Source organism: Leptosomus discolor, chromosome 15, assembly GCF_034619465.1.
Source record: "Leptosomus discolor isolate bLepDis1 chromosome 15, bLepDis1.hap2, whole genome shotgun sequence".
Classification (NCBI taxonomy): domain Eukaryota; kingdom Metazoa; phylum Chordata; class Aves; order Leptosomiformes; family Leptosomidae; genus Leptosomus; species Leptosomus discolor.
In genome coordinates this window covers 16,050,503-16,076,894 of record NC_141405.1, presented here as the reverse complement: position 1 = coordinate 16,076,894, position 26,392 = coordinate 16,050,503, and the positions used below count along the sequence as shown (strand labels likewise).

At 39.1% G+C, this 26,392-nt stretch overlaps 1 protein-coding gene across 1 annotated transcript in view; it reads left to right on the top strand.

The window, feature by feature from the left end:
* The window catches only part of CA10 (carbonic anhydrase 10 (inactive)), a 203,291-nt gene that overhangs the window by 163,097 nt on the left and 13,802 nt on the right, over nt 1-26,392 (top strand). The window lies entirely within an intron of this gene.

The window sequence follows — 26,392 nt, the reverse complement described above, 5'->3', positions numbered from 1 at the left end:
AGTCAATAGGATAATGAAATAAATTGCTATAGGAACAGCATATAAATCAGAAAGAGGTGGTAGTGTTGTCATCACTACAGTATAAGGAGTCTATTCACATGAGTAAATCAAAATAAGTGGAAGATGAACATGTGTATTAGTTGCAAGAATGCACCTCTGTGCACCCTAAAGAGTATAGGTGGCTTCACCTGAAATTTTATGAAATATTTCTATCCAGAAAAAGCAGAGTTGAAGTCCAAAAGACACTTATTCATCAACATGTGCTTACTGTATTTTTCTAAACCAAAATCAATTTTATATTTTAAGATAAATGGCTTTTTATTGCTGATTAATGTAACAGAAAATAAGATTGAAAAATGTATTAGTACAGATGGGGGATATTCATACCTGACTGCGGTCTGCTAACTTAAAGGCTCTGAGTTATCCAATGGAAATTCTTTTCCACCCTCTATTGACTTTATAAGGAAATTTGGCTCTTTAACAGAGATGTGTTTTAGTAGCAGGCTACCTAGTCTGTCTCCCCTCTGAAACTATGTGGAGATGAAATGGCCACCGTTCCCTCTGGACAGCAGAGCCCTTGGGATTTAGAAGCACGGTCCATAGGAAAGAAGTAAACGGTATGGTCCAAAGAAGGACACTGCTGAGATAATCTAGGCAGCAAAGCTTGCAGGGGGGCATGCTTGGAAACCTGTGTTATTTTATAAAGAGAAACTTATCAAAAAACGTTTTTAAAAGTTCCAAAAATACTTCCCAAAGAAAAATTAGATGATAAATCAAGATTCTAAGCAAAAGTTTTGTTGACTAAAGAGTCATTAAGATGCTAATGCACTTACTGTACCTGAAATCAGCAATACAATTGTAGGTGCCAATAAGACAGTATAAATAGAACAGGGAAATAAAAGGTAGTGCTTTAATTTACTGTGTATTTTTCTGTCAGGTATGGATCATATTGCTTCAGAACCACTGCATGAAGTAATACACAATAATTAACCATAGTCTGTTTGTACAAACATGTCATTTCGATTACACAGTCCGTCAAACCGTCGGGCAGTGGCTGAGAGCGAGCAGAAGCTACAGGGGCAGATGCAAACGCTCCGAGGCTCCTGGGCAAAGCAGAAAACCTGAACATCCCTTATGCTCCTGTAAAAGTGCAACATCTAAACAAGCCTTCTGCACATCTACAAGTACGTCAGGTGTAGCTGCTGTCTGCTGCCACAGGAGCAGAGTGCCGGAGCTCTGCAGAGGCCAGGGCGCCTGCGATGCAGCCACGCTCCTGAAGCCCTGCGGGTCAGCTTAGCGCCAGCCTTCTGCCTGAACCCCAGTAGTTTCAATGAAAGTGAAGGATGGAAAGGTTTGGGGCATGTAGCAATAGAACAAATACACTTATCCCGCAGTGGCTATGTATGTAGGCATGTATAAAGAGATAAACTACAAAATAAAAAATATCTACAGGTTTCGTGAGGTAATTTCCCAAAATCTAATACTGAAAATCTGAATGCTAGGTTTTATTTTCCCAGATTTCTCCTATAATTTTGTTCTGACCCTTGTGTACTTACAGTTCTTAACTCAAAACATCTGAGTTATGCACATTAAACTGCTGCTTTTTTGATGGATAAGAAGCAGGTCTGCAGATAAAAATGCAAACTAATTGCTGTAGCCAATGCCGTTTACTTGATTTCACATTCCATTAGATTTTCGTAGGGTTTTTTTGTGGAAGACTTTCAGCGTTATACACACTGAGATGAATTATGGACAGAATGGTGGTGAGGGGGTGACAGAGTGATTCCTTAAAACCAAAAGCTAAAATGGGTGGAAAGCCAGGCAGTAACTGAGCCGTTTAAACATCTGTGGCTACGTGGCAGTTACAACAATTTTAAAGTTCCAGTCAGAAAAATGTGTTGACATCCAGGTATTTTGTAAGCAGCAAATGGGCAATATTTAAAATGCAGACAGCGTTTCTTATTGAGGAAGCCTCTCCTTTTGAACTACTCTATTGGAAACCACAAGAAAGATTACTTTCCAGGAACACAGAACAGAAATTTTTGTGGTGTATCTTACATCAAAAAGCAGTAAACTTCCTACACTGGCTACGTGCTAAAAATGCATCTTAATCCTTAGGGACCTTCAAAAGCAGTTTTATCTTTAACACTTTTGAAGTGAAATAGTTGACTTTTAACTTATGTTCCTTCACGTATTTTTTTGGCTATACAGTCATCTTCAAATCGTGTAATATACACTTGTTAAAGAACAAATCCCAAAACTCGATAGCCAGGAGAAGTTATAGAATCAAGTGAAGGTGTAGCAACTATAAATAATTGATCATAAATACATAAACAGAAAAAACACACAGCAAGTAAAGCTCACTTTTATAGGAATAGTTGCATTGCTAGGTAGTGCCAGTATACTCTTGCAGTCACAGTCTTACATTTAGTGCTGTTGTAGTCATCCTGCCATTTTTAAAGGAAAATTAGATTCTAGAAATAGCCTGATTTACCCTTCCCTTAGGAAAAAAAACATAATTACACAAATCAAGTTATATAATGTCCAAACTTTATATCAGCAATAAAGAATTTTACTTCATGTATAATCAGCTTCTTGTATCATAAATACCATCCGTGTTATTTTTTCCCCTTTCTAAAACTTGATTAGCAGTGGAAACACAAATGAGGTTTTTGACTTACTTTGTTTGCAAGGGGAAGAATTTACAGTTCGTACTATAGGTCTCAGCGTGTATTTCATAATAGCACAGATAAAACTGGAAAAGTTTAATGGTTTTATTTGAAGCAAATTGTAATAGGATGTTTCTCTTGGTGTATAAACCACAGAAGTTTAGTTATTGCACCAACAGGCAATTGGGATTGGACCTAGATACAGCTATGGCTCTTTGAAGAATGCAAACTAAGAAGAAAATATGGGGAGAGAATTACCTATTTACTTCTTTTAGCTGAAAGTCTAACAATAACATATAATTGAAAGGAAGAGTCATTTAATGTTATAATCCCAAACAATCATTCGATACTCTCTGGAGTTTGAATGATGCTTTAGAACAAGGGCTTAACCACTTCTGAAATTTGAGGCTAAATTTCAGGTACCTGAGCAGGCTTCTAATCTTTGTTTTAGTCTTACACTTCTTAATTTTATCGGATTACTGAGGTATTTGCATAGCCATTGCAAGTGAAAAATTACAATTTACTGTCACATCAAATAAATGAAGGATCTTTACAGAAGTATTTTAGTATATCATCATTTTGATTATTTAGACCTGGTAAAATTGCCCAAAGCAAATTGCCTTAAGCCTTTCTGGAATAGCTGTATATGTTAACGTCTCAGACAAGAAACAATACAGAAATCACCTGATTTCTGTAATTATTAATTGATTTCTAGAAAGCATTGTTAAATCTTTAATTTTATATATATTAGAAAAACGCTTAAGGAAGTTATTTCTAAAGCAATGAAAGAAAGGCTGTTGCAGGGTACCAGCTGCTACATGGCATTCTCTTCATCATTTCCACGGACGTGCCACAGGACTTCTACTCTCAAGTCAGTTATAGCACAAATCTGAAATGTTTCTGCAAATGTTTGCTTGTCTATCACCTGACTCTGAAAGCATCCAAATTCCCTAGATGTTTTAATGTTTTACTGAAGCATGTTGTTCTTCCTGAATTCTGCATAGGAAGTTCTAGTGCTTGATACAAGGAGCTGCATTGCTGAGGCCCAGTATTTTTTGCTTCTGTGTATTGCCTTCTGGAGATTTAGTGATACAAGCTCCGTAGATACTGTCTGCTATAGACTGAAATTTAAGAAACTGTACAGGCAGATGTTTAGAGGTCTTTCCTTTTCTTTTTCGTTATCTACACATATGTGGGTGTTCCTTGCCAGAAAACTTTCCTTCTTTGGAAACTACTTTTCTGACTTTTATGAACTACCCATCCATTAGCAGAATCGTAGGAGCTGTCCAAACAAATTACAAGCTCTATGGCAATGTCAGCTTATATTAAGGTAGCATGTGACACAGCAAAGTACCTGCTCCATGGAATAATAAATGTTGAAGTTCTTAGATACTGAGTGAATCAGATCCCTTCAGTAATAAATATATTTTGCACATGTTTACTTTTCAGTTACCAACTGTTCTCTTTTTTGGGGGGGGGATGGAGAAGTAGAAGAGAGTGTCAATGTACTGAAAGCACCGAGGTCACCGACTATAATCTAAATCCCTTTGGTGCCTCAATTTTCAAATCCAGCAGTAAGGTAAAGTTTTTCTGCTTAGAGTAGCAGCTGTAGGATTTGCTCTTTTAAACCACTGGGACATTAAAACATTCAGCGCTCTAAACCTCCAGCGTCACTTATGAAGTATTCTCTTTGCCTCATTCCAAATTATTACCATTTGCTTGGGGTGACTTTACTTGCTGTGGGATGATTCTTCTGTAATTAAAGAGTAATTTACCTCTGCAGCCAAAAAACTATGCTCGTTTTGAAATGAGTTTTATGTTACTTGGTAATGATTTTTCCATTACTCTTGTAAATTTTAATGTTTTCTCCACATATATTTAATGTAACATTCCACAGAAAGGAAGAATGACTTCTTATACAAAAGCTCCTGCAGCTATTACGGACAACCACAAAGGAAAAGAAAAAGCAAGCATATGTGAATTTTTATTATCTTTGCATTTTACCAAAAGAATAAAAAAAAAAAAGTGCTGTAAACATTAACCTAGACAATGTATCTCAGGAAAGCAATGGACTTTTGTCTGAGGTAAAACCATGATTTGTTATTTATGCACTAACCATAGGCATCAGACTGCCAAGAAACGTAATACCCTTTTAGCCCAGTCTCTTTTAACTGGTACTGTCTTGCATGGAGAGATGAACGCTGGCCATCAGATCATAAACAGGAGCATCCAGAGTTAATAACAGATGAGACACAACACTTTCAAGGCACTGATCCTTCACCAGCAAACACTATGAAGTTCCTCAGGCGCTTGCGTGTTTGGTGGTGAGCACTCACACAGCCACATGTGTCGTGATTACAACATGTTTAATGCCTAAGTGGAGTCAAAACCAACTAAGTTCTGAGAGCGAGCATGGCCCTTAGAGCCCAGAGAGTGGGGATTCACTTTGGAAGTGGTCTTCAGTAATTTTCATGTTCCTCTGTACAAATGGAAGAGCTTCAGACAGCGAACATGACCCCGATTTTGAACAGTGTAAACTTGTTGGTAAAGCTCTCTTGAGGGAAGCAGGAGTTCCTGGCTCATGCCACGTCCAAATCAGGCAAAGGAGGCAGCTAAGGTAGCGTGAAAGGTCTTCCACACCCTACGTGGAGGCTCCGTCTGCTGTGACTTGGGACCTGAATGGAGAGGGGGGGCTGAATTAGCCCGGGAGGAGCTGCAGCTCAAAAGTCTCCTTCCTCCTTGATAATAATTACTGTTTTCTAATACACAGTGGCAGCTGTGAACCCTCACCATTAGCTGTCTGACCTTCAGTTTATTTCTGCAGCTTCAGCTACTACTTTGTTAGGTCTTTGTCCCTTACCTTAAGTTTAATAGTTTCTTATGAGGCATTTTAGTATCTTAGTAAAAGCCGACTAAATCACGTCAATTCTAGCTGCCTTTTTATTACATTTTCAGGGAATGGTGTGAGGTTGCAGAGTTACAGTTTTCATTTAGCATACGGACTTGACCTTCCACCATCACTGTAGACCTTTCCTAAATTAAAAACGCACGGGCATACACTGCCTCCCAGAAAGTCAAAGTACTTTAAATTTGAGGTATTTTATTTCAACCATTCAGGTAATTGGTACTTTCAATAAATACTGAGAAGGAAATACTTCTAAATCTTGTTTTCTTTGGACAAAGTTGAGATGGATAATAGATTAGGCTATTTTACAGACCATAAATGGAAGCAAACTTAAGTTTTTGTTATCATTTCATCACCTTTCTAAAATTATTATAATTAGATCAGTTTCTCAGGCATACTTAGCTTTCCGCTAGCATGTGAGCGATAGTAGGCACAATAGCATCAGTGTTAACACTGCGGAGAATTAGAATTGACAAGGTTAAACCAGATGTCTTCAAAGTTCATTTTCTTTCCATTTGTCTTTTAATCTCACCTTCATCTATCTGCACTCTTATCTCTGTATAAACTAACTGGACATTACTGCACACACCTGCCAAGATTTGCTGGTTTAAAACTCAGTAGAAGTTAATTAAGTCTATTCCATGACTTTTCAGTAGTTTTTTAATGTAACTGCCATGAAAACATTTTCTAACCGACGATTTTCCATAGGCACATTAGTAAAGCACCATATACAAGTTATTACTCTGAAAGTTCTATCAAAGGCAAAGAGAGTTCTGGATTTCAGCTAGAAAGGGCAAGCCCGTTACTGTCCATCTCTTTCCATCACCTCAAATTTTATTTACTCTTTCTTATCAAAATATGAACCTGCTACTGCCATGTAGTCCCTGGAAATTCTGCTAATAGCAGAATCACTCGGCAACACAATCTTAATCTGCTCAGCCTTCAGTATAGGGCTGGTCACAAACAGCTGGCACGTTCTCTCACATGCATAATTCCTATGAATAAGAAAATAGATTTTTTTATTCTTCAAGGCATATTCAATATGAATAGTATGCACTTGGCATATTTTGTTATGGGAGAGTTTTTGCTCTTTTCACCTTTAGCAGTTTCTTTCCCATTTCCTCTGACAATGTAAGTGCAAAGCGATCAAGAACTAAGCTATCAATCCCATACAGTATCTCCAACCCAGCCCGATACTTTGAAGTCTCTATCCAAAGTACAGCATGTAGGCATGGTCCTGCAAGGCCCATCTTCTTCATGCTTATACAGGACTTAATCTTACAGCATCCATGGCCACAGGCTCAGCCACCCAGTTCTCGTTACCAGCTGCTTTTTTGCTTCATACCATGTAAGTTTGAAACACCCTGGTGAGGTTGTGTAGACAGAAGTTTCTTCCTCCTGCTCTAATCCACCAAACTGTCAATGCAGTATGTTTCACTGCACTAAAATTCATTAATTCATTATATAAAGCAGTAGAGGAGCATGGCTTTCAAAGGGTGGTTCTGCTAAGATTCTCTAGAAGAAGCAAGAAACAAACCTTTATCCTTGTTTTCTTTTTTGAGAGAGCAAAAAAGCTTATGATAACCTGCATAAATTATGAATTAGCACACTTGTCTCAACTAAGGAAAATAAAGAATTCTGATTAAGAAAAGGTTAAGAGGCTTTTTAGTGCTAAGCGTACTACTGTCCAGTGCTTTGATAGAAGACAGGTTAGGGTTCATTACTCTCTTCACAAACAGGGAAGGGCTATTATAAAAATATGCTACCGATAAAAGCATAATTAAAAATACTTAGAGTATTTGCAGAACAATCCATCATGGCTGAAACCTAAAGCCCTCTTTATCACACATACCGTTAGTAAGACATGCCTATATTTCAAAGACAAAACCTAATAATCAAAGAGACAGTCAGAGCCCTGGTCCCAGTTCTGTGTATTGTGAAATTACGTTGTGGCTTTGGGGATTGTGGATTGTTTCTGAAGAGTATTGCGGCATTGACCTGTGGAGCCAATTTTACCCGAAATACAAATTACTACACCAAGATTGCTCTAGTTAAGCTAGATTTTGGCACATTCACTTCTGTGTTTACCTTCAGAGCAGTGATCGCAGTGAGATATTTCCAGTGAGGTGGCTAATGGACAAGCTGGGAGAATGGTGCTGTTGTGGTTTTAGACAGTACGATCCATCCCTGACCATTCCTGCTTTAGGCATGATTAGTGCCATAAAAGAGGCATCAGGCAGGAGTATTTCCCTGCGCATCTGAGGATGCGAATTACAGCCTGACCCTAGGACTTGTGGTTTCTGGCAGAGTTCTCTACAGGAGTCTTAAAGCTCCTGTGCTCTGGGTACCCAGACTGTCCCTTTGACAACCTGCCTGTACCCACAAACAAAACTTTATACCCGGTTATCAGCCCTGCTGAGGGAAGGAACATCCCAGGAAAACCAACAGATTCCTGTGAGGTAAGCTAGAGTGATGAAGACATCAGGTCTCCAGACTCTTGGCTAAATCACAAGACAAACTGGCAGGAAACCAGGGAGATTTCTGATAGCCTCTGCTTGTGTCTCAGCAAAATTCCTTTGAAATCAAGTTCCCTCCACGAGGTACTTTGGTTTTGACACGTAAGCATTTTCCAGCAAAACCCTGTTTCAGCAAAAAAAAATCCCAACTAGTTCAGTTTATGATTAGTGTAATGCCTTATTCTGTGTGAAGCCCAAGGGTGTGTTCAGTTAAGAGGATTTTCACTGTTTGATTTGTAGCTTAGAGCCTCCCTATCTACTGTTCCTAAGTCACAAAAGGCACAATAAAGGAACTGTTCTTCCACCTAACTGGTAGAGCTATTCCCTAGGGCAGTTAATTAGGGGAAAAAAAAAAAAAATCCCCCCCTTATTCTTCCAGATTCTAATGAATGTCTGTCTGTTTCATTCTCATAGGACTGTCTTTTAGAAATCCAGGAAAACGATGAAAGGAAAAATGGCAGGGTTAAAAAAAAATAAAAATCAGTATCTGAAGTACCAAAAGCCTTTTTCCTGTGGCCTATTTGAAAATATATACTTACTTTTTAGATATACTCAGTACTGGAGATGAATACTTCAAAGAAAGTGGGAAATCTTTTGTTAGAATTCTGAGCTTTCAAGCAGCACGTTTGGGGTCTACCCCGACAAATCTTCAAAGACATTAACAGCCCCATGGAAATAAGTGAAACCATGGGCCTGCCAACAAACGTAAAGTGAGGTAGGATGTGTGTTTACCGTGCGGTTGTTACTGTTGCGAGACCCATACGGTGGGTCACAATACAAGGAAAGCAGGATATAATCCCGGGGATTTAAAATATTTAAATCCATCTAAATTTTAAAAGTTTTGGCCCCACTGAGATCTCATATATGAACTTCACGTTCATTTTTTCTTGTTTGAGGTACGTAAGGTGTATGTACGAATAGTAAAGTATCTAGAAATTGCTGATAATGTAGAAATTACCAAGTGATTAGAGTGAAAACAGAATTTTTGAAAAGACACAGACTTCTCTACTAGCATAAAAGAACACATCAGTTCTGTGATGCCATCCATCTTTCAAATGATCTTGTAAACTCATCAATATTTTGGTTGTGATCATCAAACAGTCTTTGGGCAGCTTGAAGTGGATCGATTTTACCTGTGTACCGCTAGATGGTATTCCTTATTTTGTGCTCTGAAAGTGGCAGCTTATAACTCAAAGTGAATGACCATTATTAAATCTAAGGACATACATCATTTTAAATAAAATTTTTTTTAAAAGGGGAATTCTAGAAAACAAATAGAATTACTGAGCTGTATCATCTTATATCAGCTGAAAATCTGTCCTTTAATGTTTGTGAAGAGAAAAATAAAAGGGCGATGAAGAGCTGGAAGAGACCATCTGTCTCCTTTTCTTTCATTGTTTCGTTTAGAGTTGGGCCTGAACCAAAAACCTAATTCAGACATGTCCAGTGTTTGGAAGCGGTCACATCATGGTCCCCTTGGATATTCAGAACTGCTGATAGCTGTTCACAACAGACACTAATGATAGCCCTTGTAATGCTTTTGTCAAATGCTTTAGGGTCATTAACACGTTCCCCATTAACTATCAATTACCTTGCAGTGTAATTATTTTGCCGATTTTACAAATGGGCAGACCGAGACAGAGCGGCTGAGTCAACTGCAGTCAGGACAACTGCCCGTGGCGCAGTGAAGAGCAGAACATGAGATTTCATGGTATTTTCAAAATCCCGGAAATTTTGGCCACTTGATTTCTAGAAATTCATTCACAGTGGGGGAATGGATAAAGATATCCATTAGGCAGGTCTTGTCATTGTTATTTCTATAGTGAAAAGTAATCACCCCAATACACACTGCTCTCTCTGCAGCCTACAACATCCAACTATATTAAAGGACAATCTTTAATTTCCCATCGCACGCATGCACGATATTCTGCCATCCAGAAAATCCTTTGTCATCTATACCTGAACCTGTCTCTTACCAGCTACTTTATAAAGCTCCAAACTTATAACGTAGTTAAAGCAAAAGAGGCAGATAAAAACAATGCCAAATGGAGAAGACTGTAACATGATAAATATGCCAAGGTAAGTAAATCTCAAAATACTTTTTTCCGAATTGCAGTAGGGCTCTAAGCCTTGACAATATTAAAAGTCAATGAAGCAGTGAAAATAATTTACAAGATGTATCCTCAAAGTTCATGGAATGCTGATATGGTAACTATCTTTTAAAAAGCCTGCAAGCACGTAGTAATTTTTCTTTGGATGTATAGTCTCAGATTTACTGAAGCATTTAATTATTTTGATAGTCTTAAAAGTTTGCGATGTTGATTGATTCTAATCAGTAGATCTGTAATTGAGTAACTGTTTATCAAATTGCTGTTAACGAAGCAAATAAAGCAATTTATCCTTAACACACACACACACATTTCGCTTGTATACATTACTTACACCATTCATGTGTGGAAAACGGAGCTTTACCAGTTTCTACATAACAAACTGCACTAAGGTAACAGCAGAATGATGATAGGCTTCCCTTGTAATTTTAATTCATATTGGAAATCTGATTTACAGCAGTGGCGCTATGTGTCAAAGTAAAAAAGCCACGTATGGCTGTGCGAACACCTCCAGCTGCAGACAGTAAAACTGCTGGCAATAACTTGAGGAAGAGCAGCGTAGCCTTTGTAATCTGAAGTCTGTGGCCTGCTGCGATGCATCAGCTTTCGAGTTTTTGGGCCAACTTTTCTAAAGCCATCAGCCCAGCCAGAGCTACAAACTCTCTCTGAGCTAAAACCAGCAGCCATTGAATGCTGAGCTGTTTTGAATGAAAGATCCGCTATTGATAGTTAGCTAAGTGAAAATATTTTTCTTTGGTGCTTAAGGAGCTGTCTTTGACATTTTGATTCATGGAAAGTTTTCCTTCTCCTCCTATTCTGAGGCAGTATGAGCAGCTCCCGCTTTAGGTAGATTGTACTGTGGAATTGCTAGTCTTTTTTGCCTTTATTGCTGCTAGTACTTTTACCCTTCTGCCCATTTATTATTAACAGCGAAGGAACCAGCAGGAAATTAGTGTCTGAGGAGCTGACAGAACCCCAGCTGCTAGAGGCCCGTGTCTTTGATCTGTTTGGCTCATTGACTGCAGATGAGTTTGTCATGGCAGCAGCATCCTCATTCTTACTTTTGTTTGTTCTGAAGTTTTGTCTGTACTGCCATTAGAGCTTGCTTTTGTGATATAGATGGACCTGTATGGTCAAAGCTACTTTGTTCAAACAGAGTTCCTGGAAAATACAAGCAGATCCTGCAGGAGTCATTGGCAATGGAGCAATTCAATAGAATCACTCACAGAACATTGTCTCACCTACTCTGCAACAGAAACCTGTAACTGAGCCTCCCCAAAGGGAGCACAGTGTTTTATCTGGGTCTTTTTAACTAGTAGGAATTAAATTGTCAAAGTAGATCTATTTTTATCCATTATGAAATTGTTTATTCACCAGACTTTCAGTTGGCTGAGAACAATGTAAGTATGTTGAGTGAATAAAACTGCACAGAGCTGTGAGCAAGCTACTGCTGATCTTTTAGGCCTTCATAATCATTTGTCCCTGTTCCACCCATGAAACTCCCCTGGATATCAGGAGGATTTGTGATGCTTGCCAGGTGCCAGGCCCCAGCTCCAAGGTGTTCCTCTACTACCAAGTATTGAATACTTCACTTTTTAAGTACAGCAGGAGCATGAAAGATGCTAAAAAATAAGGTCTGTTCTATTGTACCTTGCTAAAAACTTAGACGTTCTAGCGAAGGTAATAAGGATATCAGATCATTAATCAGAAGTACAAATACGGTACTTTCACAACACTACTCAGAGTATGAGCAGGTTTAGACTATGTTCTCCCAGCTTTGTTGTGTGTTAAAAGCAATTCTCGTGTTGTCTCTTTTTATACGAACAGCATATGTACCTTGTAGTGCTTCAGATAACATAGAATTAACTTTGCTAAGAAATTACAGAATTTAAAATTCTAGTGCTTCAAGGTTGGGAAATGGGAACAGAAAAGCTGGTTGTGTATCCACTTGTTTGCTTGCCTGTACAGACTTTTTTTTTTTTTTTTTTTTGCCTCGCTCTCCACTTGCTCATCTGATCTGCCACAAACAGAGGTTAAACAGGGTGAATCAAACAAGTCAAAAAGGTTGGGGGTTTTTTCAGCCACAACACCAGTTCTGCTGAATTGCAGCATCTCTCTGTACCTTAAGGTTGCACATTAATGTTGCCCTCCTCATGTGATAAAAAAAGCTATAGAGTAATATTTTTAAAACACAGTTAATTTACGTGACATTTGGGATCTTTTGCATTTTTGAAATTTAGAGATTCTAATTATGCAACATCAAAGCTAAAAAGCAGAACGCAAAGACACAGTTTGGCAGTACAAAGAAAAGGTGTGATATTGTAACCTGCCAGAGCATCTGAACTTATTTTTCTGTGCTTTCAGAAACACTTGCAAGAGCCACCCGTGACATCCTCAGAATGATGTAGACAGCAGAGCAGCAGTGCTGCCCTTTCCCACTGTGATGGCCCCTTGAAAAAGCAGCAGTCTGGTTTCAGACGTATATTCACTAACCTCTGAACACCACTGCGAAAGCAAACCAGGGTATATTTAAGGATCATTTTGCTTCTCTAGGAAATGCACGGTGAGGAATGGCGCAGCTGGATAGCAGTGCTCACATTAGAAGAGTGACAGATTTTAAGTGACAGGAAAAAACAGGACAAAAAAGGGCAGGGGAGAGGTTTGGTGTTCATAGAAGCCAGGGAATAGACAGTTTGAATATGGGCAAAAAAAAAACGTCATAGACTTAGGCGGCACAGGCATCATTACAGCAAAGGCTGAAAAAGAGCACGGCTCAAAAGGAATCCAGTCCGTGCTGGGCACATTCATCCACTAGGCATGGTTTTGATTTCAGCTTTTCAGCTGCTGGCAGTAACCAAAGTTGACAGGGGCTATTGGAGCAAGATTTAAGTCTGTTAAATGACAGTGAGCATCCTCAGTTCTGTGCAGAAATATAGACTGACTTGATAAAATAGCCGAGTTTAGTTGAAATTACAAGGGAAAAAATAGACAAATTGAAATTTGGACTGCAGCACAAGAGGCAACAGCAACTTAATATAGTGTGTTGGAGAGATGTCATGCCCTGAAGTACTAACAAATGCATTTTTACGTCTCATCCCAAGAGTCTTACAGATTTTTTTCTGGGAATGTCCTAAAAATCTCAACCTTGATATTCAAACTCACAATTATTTTGAGCAAACCTATTTCCCTGGTGAGTTGCCCTCTTTTCTTCTGCAGCATACTTCTTCTACTTGACTCCCTGTTCTGTACAAAGTGATTTATTAGAGAGATTGCATTTTTCTTCCCTTCTGGAAAGCGTCAGTTTCTGAACAAGATCAAATAATCTGCGCTTCAGTATTGACTAATTTTAATTATTAAAACCTTTCTCCCAGGAAAAACTCTACATGCTGTTTGCTGAGAAACCAGCAATTTTTAATAGAATTCAGGAACTTCTTTTCTTGAGGAGATCAGGGAACACTGGAGACAGAATTCTGACTTTAAACTGGGCTCACAATTCAATGTCATTTTTTTAAAAAGTAGGAAGATCTAGCATTTTCCTTTTTTCTATCTGTTTCCCTTTAAACTTGCAATAATGGGCTTTGCAAAGGCTAGAGTATAGTAGCACATAATTTGTTATGCAATAAAACTTAATCATATATCTTTAAATAAATTATAAAACTAAACACATACTTTGCATATATAGTACACTTATTAAAATCAGAAATCAATCTTTTATTAGATACCATTTTAGTGATATGCAGTCCCCATTGCCATAATATTATGTTGGATCCTTTCCTCACAACAGCCTAGCAAAATGATATTGTTAAAGTGACAATGAAAAAAACAATAGCTACATTTGTATTATAATTTCTTATATTTAAGTTCTCAGGTTTTCGCATCATTGACAAATAATTAGAAATTTTAGCAAGGCAATAAGGTAATTACGCTGTTGCTCCATAACTCAAAATCTAAAGGCAGCGCTATCTGCATTTAAAATATGATGCAGCTTTGCCTACAGACACTGCAAACCAGCATATCTTACCACAACAAATTGTTTACTGCAGTATAATGAAGTCAAATAGATGCTTAATGACGTAAGCTTGACAAAGTAATAAAGTGATACATAGAGGCGACATTATCTTCGATTAGGTGTCTACTTTGGCTAAAGAGGTCTTAACATTACAGTTCAAAGAGCTGCATGTTATCTGCTGTAATTTTCAGCTCGATTTCATCTGTGCACTAAGAGAAAGGTTCTCTTTCACTGTGCAAGACCCATGCCATCGGACAGCATACATGAAGAAATTAAATAAAGGAAGAGCACAGGCCCAGCATGAGGGCTAACTGGAGAAACTGGAGCTGGTCAAATTTGTGAATAGTAATTTCACGGAGGAAAAATAAGATAAAACCCACAGGAGACACTGCTTGTATTAAATGATCTTTTCTTGCACCTCTAACAGAGAGCAATGCCGTTCCTGTCGCTGTGCACCAACGTTCATAAATATTTGCACGATTTTATGAGATTGGCGTGAATTCAAAGCTAACCACAGTATTTGCCACAGCCCAGCATTACAGTCACGCTGGGAGCACACGGCTCCCTAACTACGTGGGGAAAGCAGGACCCACGATCCGCTCTTTAAAGCCACCATCCTCCCCAGGGTGTTTTGGCAGATGGGGGTGGCTGCGGTGGGAGATGTGGCTGCGGTGGGAGATGCAAGAGGGGCAGGCACCATCTACTGCTCCCTGCTTCCCCCCTCGCATGAGATCCGTAACACCCCTAAAAGAAACGGTGCTGTGACGAGGCAAGCGGAAAGCCGGCTGTTGCAGAGCTGCAGCTGTACCTTCCACAATCCCTCCCTTCACACGTGTTACTCCCCTGGGGAAGTGACGCTGCAGATCTCCGTTCAGTCAGTATTTCAGTGTCTGTAGCTCTTCCAGTGAGAACTGGAAGAAATAAATGGTGTGTGGTATTTGCATGGCAGTCAGCAACATCCTGAAGGCCAGGCCCTTCGCCAGCAAGAATAAGGAGCTCCTTTCACAGCCTGATGAGGCCAGGCTTTCTGCCAGCAGAAAATAGTTAGTATGCAGACAAAATGAATTCCAAAGACTTTGAATTGGATCATCACCCAAATTCACCTTTTCTGATTGCAGAAAGTCCAACAGGCTAAAGATTTCTTCAGGAGTTCAGCATTTTAGAGCATAGCACATTCCCTGGTTTTCTTTCATTAAGGGAAAAGATCAGTGTGGCATTTCAGATATTTCCATGCCAGTATTTTCAGCATTTCAGCTATGTAAATTAACATGCAAATAAATACAGACTGTGTTTTCTAACGGGGAAAAAAAGCTTTGACTTCTGCCGTCTGATGTAGAAAGTGTGCTGACAGAAATTGCGAGCATGACCTTCCTGCTGCCCCTTTCACCCCTGTCACGTCCAAGAGGCGTATTTTGAGTACTGAAGGGGCTCTGGACTTGTCTACGTTTAGGAGACAGACATGTAAAAGCACGTGCATTGCTGATCTGAACTGCTGCGGCTACACTCACCACCCTTTCCAGTGAAGAGCTGAATTACCCGTTAAAAGATTCCAGATTGATAACAAGACAGACTATATCATGAACACTCACACACAGGATCCCCAAAGCACTCTGTGCTTGGGAACCTCCATTCCACAAACTTCAAATCCCATTAGGCAGACCAGCTTCTACGGTTAGAGATGGTGCACTGTGGCTTCACCCTCTGCTCATCTGTCGCTCAGTTGAATTCCTAGCTGAAGCGCTGCTCGCTTTTTTACACTGAGGCTGTCTGCACAACTGAGTTTCTTTGCACTTGTGTCCATTTAATAGTCACATCTCACTGCCCACACAGCCCACAGACAGGGCAGGTACCATATTTCTGTTGGAGTTCCAATTAGTTTTCATTATTTTTCACCGACCTTCACTTATTCACTTTAAAAACTTGAGAATAAAAGTGTAATTTGAGGCCATATTCACAAAGGTAACTCTCAGCTTTACTTCCTAATGTTCAGATGGGATTTTCAGATGGGTTCTTGTTTCTCAGCATTCGTGTTAATACAGACAGGACAAACTGTGAAGCCAAGGTGACTGGTGTGTAGCTAATCTGGGCAGCAATTACCAATGACTTAGGAAACAGTTGCCACTGTGACGAATATATAATCAGAAGGTTTCTGAAACAAATGGAAGAGGAGGGGTTCTTTTCTTGTCTGTACTGAAGTAGAGACACTGATTTGCTGTGGATGCAGGGAAGCAGCTTTGAGGGATGGTGCAAGACAGGAAGTTGCAGAAAATACCTTTAACAAAGAAAACCACTGTTAGATCCTTGAACTTCAACCAACTGCGGTATCATTAAGGCTACCAGAGGAGTTTCTGTGATCATCATCTTCCTCTGTTTGTTTGTAAACGGCACTAATCTGCAGTTGTGCGGCTGTACCGAACTGCTCTTACCATGTGGCAATTTTCAGTGCCCTTTACAAGGTACCCAGAATGGGTTCTTACAATACACAAACGCTGCTGTGTGCAGTCTCATGCCCTTTTAGTTTATGCTGAGCAGTGTTTGCCAATACCCTACTTTCACCAAATCTGCAGATAGAACTCAAAGGCTTACTTTATAAGAGATAACTGGCTTAGTTATGACTTCTAAGTGCCAGTTATCTTTCCTACTGAGTACAATGCCACTCCATTCATTTAAAAGCAAGGTAATTTTATACTTGTCTGTCTTAACCTGTACTATCTTGTATTCTTAGATAATTTGTCTCATCTTGGTTTGTTTGTGCTCATTATTTCTCAACTTCAAACTTGCCTTTTAAATTACAAGTGTGAAACCAACACTTACGCAGTTTACATGAACAACAAAAGGCAGTTGTACTTCCCTTAGCTTTGAAAGAAGCTTCCAGGATATTCCTAAGAAAAAAAAACAACAAAACAAAAACCACCTTATTTTCTGCCTGCAGGGTAGATCTGTGCTGTCTTTCCTCTCAATTTCTGACTCTGCACCTTCAACAAGAAATCCTGGTGTGAAATTTCTTCAAATTATTTCTAAAAATTTGGCTCTGTAGCGTATAATCTCATCTACCACAGCATTAATATCCTAAAGGACCTTCAATAATTCTATAAAACACTCACTCCAGAAATGCTTTTGGCTATTTTGGGTCAAGCTAGGCTTCTTGAAACATCTGTGTTTGAGCCCTCAACTTAGGTTCAAAGATTTAACGCTATGATCATCTGCAGTTATATCCATTTCAAAATCTTTTCCTCATTTATCAGGTTTTAAATGTCTCCTTGTTATCACTCTTTAAGGTGCTGGAAATCCAAGTGTCCCACAGTCTCTTGCCAAAACTGTTTGTGCTCTGAGCTTCTTTTTGCACCTTTTATTAGTGTGTCACAAATTGTCATGGATCAGTACCACAAATTGAACTGCATAACATGACATTCGTTGTCTAGATGCTTTCCCCAAAACCATTAATGTTACATCTGAGCATCTCAACATTGTTGCTGGAGAAATGCAGCTATTCCCATACCAGAGATGGCAAGCTGGGGAGAAATAGTAGAAGATTTGCTTAAGGGCAGAGGAGTTGGACATAATTTTCTTAAGTCATAGGTGAGCAACCCAATCACTAAAGGGGAAGGAGACTCTCAAGAGAAAAAAGCATGTGTCAATCAATCATTCAGAGAGATCCCATGAGACCCTGTGTGTGTTTTCACATTTAATTTTCAATCTATATACTGCTAGTATTTTGCAATTCCATTGGTTTAGGACAGAAAGCCTTATCTCACCAAGGGCATATGTCCATCCCAAAGGGCAAGCAGACCATCTCCCTTCCTTCCCCTCCTCCCTGCAAGAGCATCCAATTTCCACCCATGCTGTGCTAAGTTCTCCCATCCTACACGTACCAGCAGGGAGGGGGGAAGGAGATGTCACCGAGCCACGCGCTGCGTCAGGAGCAGTAACGACAGGCTGGATGCCTGTGCTAGGCTGAGATCAGGCAACAAAAGAGCGCGTTCAGGTAGGCAGGCAGGAGCTGCTACTCAAATGGGCTGGACAAGGCCTTCCACAAACCTCAGATGGACCACACCAACAGCTGCTTACTGTACATCCTCAATGTTATTCTGTGCTTTCCTCATAAACACGCCTTAACTGTCATTTGTAGAATACAAAATCCCATCCTTCATTTTTGCCACAGAAAAAATTATATTCTTAATTTAGCAATATACTTCTATACTCAAGAGAGCAGGTAAAACTGATAATTGCATCATTTCTGCTTCTGGTTTCTAATCCTAACGCTAATCTTTTCTTTGTTAGTTGACATTAGGTATGTTAAGCTTGACCATTTTTTTTCCTACTAGATTATAAAGTGAGGACAAAAGGGATAAGGCCTAGATCAACAACTAGATTTTCACTAGTCCAAATTCTAGTAACCTTTTTTGCTCATTTTTTTTATTCATCACTCTGTGGTATTTCTCTGTCTGCTCTTGCCCATCACGCACATGCTTTGAACAGAAATGCAGCTACAGATGGTACTTTGGCGAGGTAGACAGAGCTGTAGTGGCATCACACGTTGTTAGAGAAGGCTTGAGCTGTTAATGCGTCTCTGTCGCACTGTTCGGGGACCTGGCGCGTGTGTCCTTTTGACTCAACGTCTCAGGGTAACCCACTGAACAACAAAAATAGCGTCAATCTCTACTTCACCACATTTTTGACTTGCAGGAACCATTTTCTGCTGCTTTCTGGACTGATTGCTAAAGAAATACACAATTGTCCCAGAAATTCAGAGCACCATTATATAACTGAGTCTCACAAGTGAAATGTTTATACTGAATTCATCAGCATGGTGTCTGAGCATCTGTTGTATTTAAAATGAGAAAACAATTTAAATGTAGTGTTTAGTCAGAAAATCCTGCACAAATCCAGAAATGATGATAAGCTCATCTAACAGCCCTTTTTTCCTACGTTACCCCCATGCTCTCTTAAGATGTAACTTCTGTAGATGATGGATTGGGTCAGCGTGAAATTACAGCTTGCAATGAAATTTTGCATCAGCCAAGACATAATCGACATTAAACATTTGAGTCCAAGACTTCATTTTGATCCTCACGCAAAGTGAATTGCAGAGCAGCGTCATTTATTTATGTTTACCCAGCTCCTGCTCATCTGCTAACAATGAGTGACAAGAGCGGTTGACTGGCAGGTCAGCCAAAAATACACCGTGTTGAGAGTAATCGGCAGTGGAAGGCTTCAGCAATGACTGCCCTGTCAAAAATTCTCCTGAAGTCACACAGCACCACAGACACATCTGCGTACCTATGGGGCTCAATTTGGATTTTTCCTTCACTGTGTTTCCCACTGTCTAGAAGAGAGTACAAATGGTTGTGACACTTGCAACAGTTCTGGCAGCATTTGGATGGCAGGAATCCATCACCTTTCGTATTTAGTTCTTCAGCCTCTCATTTACTTAATTTTTTGGTGTTAGCACAAAGGTGAAAAGTCCTAATGGCAAATTGAGACGTGCACAGCCAATCTGACCTCTTAAGCTGGTAATTTGCACTTTTTACTGGAGTCCTGTGGATGCTGAAAAGATACATCAAGTTCTAAATATTGTCTAAAATAGTCTTTTTTTTCCTACACGCAAATGAATTAAAGTAAGACTTACGAAAGAACTAAGAACATACAAAAATGTTAAAGAGAAATACTTTAAAATCTTCTATACTTCATTCAGGTAATATTTTTCATATTTCCTAGCTGAAGTGATTGAATAAACAAGGAATAAGTATGTTTTGCTCTGTTAGTAGCCTCATCAGTGCGAGATACCAGGTCGGCAGCCAAAATGGCTGTCCTGCTTCAGATCTGATTCTCCCTCATCACTTTTCAAAGCACTATTAAACACCCAGTTTAATGCCCCAGAAAGCTTAAGACTCACTCGCCTTTCATTTGTATGACCCCATCTGGAGATAACTACCAGAAATACCGCACACCGTTAGCTGCTTACCGGGGAACCCTGGGTAACGCTCACTGTTGAAGACCCTTTGTTGAACAGAGATCCTGCAAGTTAGTTCCTGTTACCAACTGGTATAATGAAGCGTTAGACACCATGTACAGTTCAAGTGCTAATTCCTGGCACATCATTGTTTCTAGCACAGGAGATTTTGCAGCCAACTGTAGGTAACCCTTAACTGCATTTCCACTTTCCTGCGTGACACATTATTGCATTTCTCTGCTCATGCTTTTATATAGCTGACTGCCCAGAAGCAGGGGAAAACGTGAGTTCCTTCATCACATTCTTAGTCTTATTGTTTTAAGTAAAAAGGAATTATAATATTTTTTATTTATCTAGGATACAATTGCTGGCATATTGCTATAAATGTGGCTGACAAGCCTTTCTATTAAACCAGTATTTTATAGACGTGTCTTAAATCATGAAATAACTGTCAAAAGCAGTAAAAAAAAAAAAACTAAACCACAATTGTCAGCAACAGCCTACAGAACCTTGGTTTTGATTGAGAGAACATCAAAAGAGAGTCAGAGATACAAAAATTATTTCAAACAAACAGTTTTTTGCATTTCTCCTTTGTTATATTAAAGCAAAAGAATCTTTTTAAAGCAATTTTAATCTCAAAACCACAATAGTTTGCCAAACTGCTAAGTAAACGACTGGAAGTATAGGCAGTCATGTAAAATTTATTTTACCAACTCACCAGTAACATAAGAGTACCTCATTGCTGTGAGCTTATACATAAAAAAAAACAACAGACAGGTAGATCTACGGATTAAATATGTGGGTAATGCCGCCTTGGCAGATCCTAACATTTCATGATAGAGTACCCTGTGCATGAGAAAAAGACGGTTTTGGTTTTCAATGACAATTAGCGTGAATCGTAATTTCTGTCTTCTTAAACAGCATCTTCCGAGCCCACTAACAGCCCGATTCTCCAGCTGCTACGTTGAGTAGGCTCGCTGAAAGCAAACGAGGACTGAGAACTGGACAAGGGTTAGAATTCTTACCCTGCTTGAATTGTAAGGACTTGTGCCTCGAGCAGGTCATCCACCAAGATGTGATAATTACAGTATTTACAACATAAGTAATGTGATATTAATCTGATAATTACAATAATTAAAACGTACAATATTAGTGCATTCTCCTTGCATAGGGGTGAAGGTGGGTGTGTGTGGACAAGCAAGGTCTGATTGTTATAGGAATTCAGGAAAAGACAACATGAACATCCAGCTCCAAATCCTAACCAATTATGAAAAAACCTGCAATTAACATTTTTCTTTCTTGAGTAGTCCATGGGATATTCAGGCCTGTTATTAAGCAATGCACCAAAAAACCCCTTCATCATTTGCCAAAGACCGGAAAATTTCCACTGCCTCACTGCCAGGTATTGGTCCAATGAAACAAGACAAATGAGGAGCACAGGTTCTGAGGAGCCTGGTGCATGTTCTCACAGATGGTGCTATACAATTCCATGAAGCAGGAGATACATTTAATTTAAGACAAATCTAAAAATATTTTTGTCAGCCATACAAATTACACATCCTGGAACCAGGGAGCATTTTTAAAAACTCATTCCTTTCATAAAGCAAGGACCACAGATCTCATACCTGTTCAGATCCACAAAATTAATACCATAAATAACTCTTAGGCAGTATAACATTACTGCTCTTTCCAAAGAGTTTTACAAGACCTGTAAGAGCAACTATATTTTAACACTAGAATATCAACTGTTGTTATTAATAGGTTTTAACTCATTAAAATTATTTTCCTCACTGGACACTTGCCATGCAGAAATTACATTTCTTTTGCTGCTTTTATTAAACTTTGATACACATTATTGTTGTGTTTTGGTTTTTTTTTTCTTTAATGAGATCTTAGCCGCTTTTTACAAGGACCCTGAATCAAAACAAACATTTAGCTTCTCTTCTTGAGCAATTTCATTTGCTTTTGTTCCCTGCTGTGCTGGAAACATGCTTTGTGCTTCTCAATCAGGTATCCCAACAGCTGATCAGGTAGCACAGCGTAATACAATAGTTACAGATTAGCTGCTCCCTGCTGCCATTCACTTCATGGTTTAAATCCAGTGTCATTTACAAATCAAGATGTTTATGCACTCAATTATAACATTCTAAGTGAGAATAAAGGGTGTTCCATTACTCCCAAAAGGACTATGGAGACATTTGTGTGTAAAATAGTGCGATACTCTAAATTCCCTCAGTTCCATGTTTCTCTGTGTCTCACTGCAGCAGAATATCTCACAGTGGTCTCACATTTATAAAGGGCTATGCATGCACACTAGATCAGAGCTCTGCAATTCACTGAGGGTCTTTGTCCAGGTTAAAAAAATTGCTAAAAGATTGCTGAAAAGAGTCCCTGGAATTTTTGGCACCTGCAGCCATCAACACAGCAAACTGCCTCCTTCTGCTTCGCCAAAGAGCCTTGGTCAAATGCCACACAGAAATATCCTGCTACTTAGCTCTGCCCAAAGGTGCGTTTCACCTGGGTGAAGGATCAAACAAAACAGATTGCAGAGGAAAATCAGTACAAACAACGTGAGTACAATGAGTACAGGGCTGAACTTTACCAAAGTACATGCGAAGGACAGATTATTACCATTATAAAACATGTGCACGTGCGCGGGGAAAGGGCCTTAGATGTTTTCCCCGCAGTGGCCAGAGCATGAGCCATAATATCAGCCTGAGCCGTAATACCAGCCTATCTGTGTTGTTTTCCCTCAGACACAGCCTACCAGAAGTGCCGTGTCTGCTCCTTGTACAACGCACATTCTTGGGTGATGGAACAAGGGCACATTCTGGATTTTCATCCCCTAAAAAAAAGGAGTAATTAATCTTAATTCTCCACCTCTCCCTGAAAAATAGAACTTCCATAGCTCAGAGAAAACAAAGAGCTATCAGTTGTTCTGTGGCAAATTAATCTTAAAGAGGGAATCTTCCAAAGAAAATCAATAGTTCATAACAAGATTCTGTATTGTGTTTGAGCCCTGAAACAAACTAGAATCAAAGGCTGCTTTCAGCCTTGCAAGTCTGCTCTTCTTGTGCTTTGGTTTTAATATAATGTCATTGTTTGAAAAAGTGAGGTTTTCACGTATGAGCAGTTTTAGTTATGTGTGGCTTCACCTTGATAGAAGAGTCTAGTAATATTTAATACAGACTGTAAGATTACTGGTATTTCAGGCAACTCTAAAGACATTATTCTCAAAAGAAGGAATTTAATAGGTAATTATATTTTTTATCCTACATGTAATATTCTATATCCAAGACATCTTTATTCATCTGTACTTTTCTAAATTAGTCTGTTCCATATGAGAAACTTTGAAAATGATGTCTCCTTACATGGTCAATCTTTAAAAAAAAAAACAAAAAACCACCACAAAAAAAAACAAGAACCAAAAGAATTTAACCATGGTGCCATGGAAACAGCTTTAAAATTAATTTGAGTGCAGGGAGGAAGGCTGCAACTCTAACACAGAGAAAGTGACAAGTTTCAGAAGAAACCTGTCTTCATTCAGCACTCAGATCTTTGAGAAACAATAACGCATAGCAAGGCAAGGGGATCTTTTCAAACTATAGTGAAGCAAGATTTCTCAAGCACACTCTCCAGAACAGTTCATTCGCAAACTGAGATGTGATAAGGAGAGGCGGAATGGGGCAGAGGCGTACAAACCTGCAGGAATGGGAAACCTGAAATGAAGACTGCTTGAAAGCACTGGTAAAGAATGCCAAAGTTCTCAGACAAGTACTTTTATTGTAAGACAGAGCAATACAGGGTGGAGAGATCATTTATAGATCAGCAAAGGAAATAAATGTTCTCATTTCTAATCAGTTCAAGTCTGTTAACTCATTCCCACAAGTACCTACTGACTGCCTGCAGTCCAGGTGAGTTTTGAACTGAGGGAAATGTGTCTCTTTCTGACATTACTGAGTGCTGAGGCTCGTAGCGTTCATTGCGACATCATGTGTTACACAAGACTAGAACTGCACTGGACGGCAGGCTCCTTGCAGTGAGTCTGGGTCAAATATCCCATATGTGCTCGTATATGCTTCAGGCGTTGTGTTTCCATAAGTTGCATCCATAAAAATGAGAGTTTGACGTTGACTCAGGGCTTCCGTGGGCGGAAGGAGAATTTGGTCCTCACTTTTACCCATTCCTCACTAGACACTTTGGTTTGTTGGATAAACTAAGTTAATCTAATTCATTGTTATTCTGGGACTTTGTACAGAAGGAATTCTAGTCTAAAGCAGATTTCATCATTTATTTCCTTCATAATTCACAAGTTGGTTGCCACAGTGAATAGTTGCACAGAAAAAGAAAAATATGTTACTAAGCCTAAAAATTTCAGTGCTTACAGTCCCCAGAACCATGACGTTATCAAAATTCAGTAGTACCACAAAGTGATGACCAATGACCTTATAACTTCTACGTGCTGTAAATACTGTCATTAATTCTTTACAAAACATTTAGGAAACGTACTGCATTTATCCTGCTTCCTAGCTGTCGATTCAGTAGATGACTTCATTGGCTACTTTGACATTTTTACTTTTTCGTTCCAGTTTGGTTTGTTTGCTTGCCTTAAAAAATGCCTACTGTGTGAATTGTAAAAGGTCAACCAATAGTTCCCAACACAGACAGAGCAAAAGTAACTGAAATTAACACACTATAGCAGTGATTTTGACTCTTACCTTACTTTTTTTTTTGGCCTGTGAACTATTAGCAGTAACTAGTAAAGCTATGTGCCGAAGATCTTCTAATCTTACTAATGCAAATGTTCTCTTTCCTTTCAGAATTCCCACTACCCCTTTTTACATCAATGTCCAAGCACTAAAACAGCATCACTAAGGGATTTAGGGTGTGGTGGGAGAACAATGCTTGGTGGACTTTTAAATTAGAAAAGCTCATAAGATCTGATTCTGGGTAATTTACTTATAAGAAGAATATATTCTGCGTCAGGGCAGAGTGTAGGAAATAGAACTGTCTAAACACTCCCGGAGTCTGGACACCTCATTTATTTCTCAGGCTATCGCAGACAGAGGTAATAGTGATGTAAGGTTACACGTAAATTGGGATCCTGTTATAATTCAGATCACTACTAGTACACACATTGGTGGATGTGGATATTTGGATGGCAAAGCAAGGCTTTGTATTTTGACTTGATTGTGCACTGCAGATCGTATAGGGAGGTCATTCTTGCAGAGAAATCCTTGCAATTGTATTTCACTACTGAAGCAGCAGACATTGGATTCATCCAAAAGACAAGGTCACCAATGCAGGCACTAAATGCCATTTCAGTGGTTTTTGGGGTGGGTGGGTGTTTTTTTTTCCTGATTATAAACATGGAAAGCACACTATGATGAAATTTCCTTACTGGCAGTATTAATCTTTCAACATCTGTATGGTTAAAAAGCCTACCAGATGTAGATCAAGTTAACGCTGATCTTGTTCACAGTGCTTAAGTCTAGAAATTTCTGTAGACAGCCTTTGCATTTATATCAGCACATAGAAGACACACCTGATTTTTAAATACAAACATCAGGCTGCTGCAATTCTGAAAATGCCAGTACAATGACCTTCCTTTTCTAATTGACATCTGAAAATTAAGAAATATATCTTTAGGCTGAATAAAGCTAACTAGCTTTTCAAATTCTTAGAAGTACTCAACTACCTCACAAGTTCATTAAAGTTGTTCATCTTTTGAGAAAAAAAAAGAAGAGGGAGGGGGAGGCTACAAATTGCAATATGAATGGTAACAGCATCCAGTGATCCCAGACAAATCAAATACCATGGTTCTGGGCAAGACATTCACATGTGCAGGGAGAGAGATGAGCCGTGACTTCATAATTTGAAATTTCTAGCAAATCATAAAAGTAAAAAGCAGAAGGAAAGCTGTAGGAGCCAAGGAGGACCTGGTTAACAATAATACAGTAAGTGCCTAACCGTAGGAGCTTTTGTAACAGAGTTTGTAAAATCTGGGGCCAATGATTATTAGTATTTTGAATTCTGCGAGTGCTGTTTTAAATGGTTCTAAACACATATCCCATATGTTTCTTCAAATATTTCAACCCTTGACTCCTCAGTGTTTGGCCTGAGGCTGAAAAGTACAGATTACTCGATGCCCATGGCAAGTGCTGTTGCAACAGGGAAATGATGTCAACCCCTGCAGTGCGATTCATAACTGGATGTGGGTAAATTCACTTAC